At 43.1% G+C, this 2,598-nt stretch overlaps 1 pseudogene; it reads left to right on the top strand.

Annotated features, from left to right (window-relative positions):
• Window positions 1-1,053: 1,053 nt before the first annotated feature.
• LOC116690776 (trypsin-3-like) lies at window positions 1,054-2,257 on the top strand (annotated as a pseudogene).
• The last annotated feature ends 341 nt before the right edge of the window (window positions 2,258-2,598 follow it).

Raw genomic sequence — 2,598 nt, 5'->3', positions numbered from 1 at the left:
AAAGTAAATAGCTCTTAAGTACTATTGTCACAAAAATGGTTAAAATTACTTAAAAAATTAGAGAAAAAGTAAGATTCATAATTACATGCCACTGCGAACAGAGCCAGAAGAATGAAAGCCCGCCTTCATGATGGTGTCCGTCTCAGCCTCAGTGTCCAGCTCACGCACTGCAGCCCCTTTTAAACCCACTCTGTCCGTCTGCTATCTGATGGACCAACGGACACTTATTTCCATTCTTCACCTTTTTTCAGTTGCTGTGAGAAAAACGCATCTGGAAGACAAGAGTCAACATATTATAATGTGAGCTCTGGTTGCACCATCACGCCAGGCTCATGCATAAACACGGGCCTGATTTCTGTATTATACAGAAATATATTTCCCATACTCTATTGCTCTATTACTATTGTCTCTTTTTTATATTTCAAGCAAAAGATTTTTTCATACTAAATGTTGTCGTCTTTCTAAATAGGAGGCGCTCAATGTCACATGTAGACCACACATTCTAAGTTTCGGTAATCTGAATTAAATAACTTCCAAGATACAACCGAAATAGTAATAAAGTCCCTGTCCACAAAACAGCTACGCTTTGACACACTATAAGGCTTCATCCAGTGCTTAGTGCTTCCCTACAGTATAACCAAGCTTGAAATCCTTTCATTCAGAGGGGAATTGGTTTGGAGGGATAGCTCTTTTTTGTATCTTGAGCAAATGTAGGCAGATGCAGTAATCCCTACATTACATTGACAGTAAAGAGTCACTGTAAGGCTAAAAAAAAAATGCACACACATTTCCATTGAATTTCTACAATAATTTCAAACAAATTATAAGTGCATATCTTTCATAAACTCAATGTTCCTAACCGATGGTGCCACCAGAGCTCATATTATCAATATGTTGACTCTTGTCTTTCAGATGCGTTTTTCTCACAGAAACTGAACAAAAGGTGAAATTGGAAATACGTGTCCTTGGTCCATCAATAGCAGACGGACAGAGTGGGTTTAAAAGGGGCTGCAGTGCAGCTGAGCTGACACTGAGGCTGAGACGGACACCATCATGAAGGCTTTCATTCTTCTGGCTCTGTTCGCAGTGGCATTAATTATGAATCTTACTTTTCACTCATTTTTTAAAGTAATGTGACCATTTTGTGACAATAGTACTTAGGCATTGACTTTAGATTTTTTTTTCAAAATGACTTTCCTGCGCCATAACATAAACTCTGGTAAATTCTCCATCGATGCGCTCCCATTGAGGATGACAAGATTGTTGGAGGCTACGAGTGCAGAAAGAACGCTGTGGCCTACCAGTCTCTCTGAACGCTGGCTACCACTTCTGTGGAGGCTCCCTGATCTCCAGCACCTGGGTGGTGTCTGCTGCTCACTGCTACAAGTCGTAAGTGCAGACATTTTACATCCATTAGGTTCACAGTCATACTAAAACCACTTTTAGTGATTCCCTTTAGCATTAGTTTCTTTTAAAGTAATAAAATCAGAGATACTGACACGGTATGCCAGATTCCTAACCTGTAATTTAACCCTCATGCCTCTTTCTGCAGCCGCATCCAGGTGCGTCTTGTTGGCACACATTGCTGTCAATGAGGGCACGAGCAGTTCATCGACCTGCCGGTCATCCGTCACCCCAGCTACACACACGGCAACCTGGACAATGACATCATGCTGATTAAACTGAGCAAGCCCGCCTCCCTGAACAGCTACGTCAGCACCGTGCCCTGCCCTCCAGCTGTGCCAGCTCTGGCACTCGCTTCTGATCTCTGGATGGCAACACCAGCACTCGGAGTCAGTAACACACTCCACTCACATCTGGAACATATTGTGGGCACATTCTGGTGTATGAATGTTTACAGTAGGGCCTACTGCTGTTTCCTCTCTAGGCAGCTACCCTGATCGTCTGAGGTGCCTGGATGCCCCCATCCTGACGACAGCCTGCAGGTCCGCCTACCCTGGACAGATCTCCTCCAACATGTTCTGTGCTGGATTCCTCGAGGGAGGCAGGACTCCTGCCGGTACGACTAAAGTTTCTTAGAGTGGACACACCAAACTTTCGAGCACCTCTGCTCACATGTCCTTTCTATCTGCGTCCTATCAGGGAGACTCTGGTGGCCCCGTGGTGTGCAACGGTCACTGCAGGGTGTGGTGTCCTGGGGTATGGCTGCGCCCAGAAGAACAAGCCCGGAGTTTATGCCAAGGTCTGCAACTACAACACCTGGATCCGCAACACCTTTCCTCCAACTAAAGTCTGACTGGAAGGAACATTAGCAAACGCTTACTATGGCATCTGCTTTGAGAAATAAATTAACATCAACCTCACTCTCTCTGTTGTTCCCTGTTTTGTGCTGTTAGATATTAATAATAAAATATATTTACTAATGAAAAGAATCAAAGTAAGGAAAATTAATCTCTCTGTAGAATGAATAGAAGATACACGTACAAAAATCATAAATCTACTGATATTATCAACACAACAAAAAACTTCCAAAGGAAATACATGTGCTGCAATGGCATTCATAATTCAAGAAACTGTCTCTATTGCCCTTTATTGAGGACAACGTTTTTTAATATCCTTCCAGGATCCATCCTATGA

This window comes from Etheostoma spectabile, chromosome 6 (genome assembly GCF_008692095.1).
Source record: "Etheostoma spectabile isolate EspeVRDwgs_2016 chromosome 6, UIUC_Espe_1.0, whole genome shotgun sequence".
Lineage (NCBI taxonomy): Eukaryota > Metazoa > Chordata > Actinopteri > Perciformes > Percidae > Etheostoma > Etheostoma spectabile.
The sequence above is the reverse complement of the archived record's forward strand: the minus strand, read 5'-3'. Positions and strand labels throughout refer to the sequence as shown.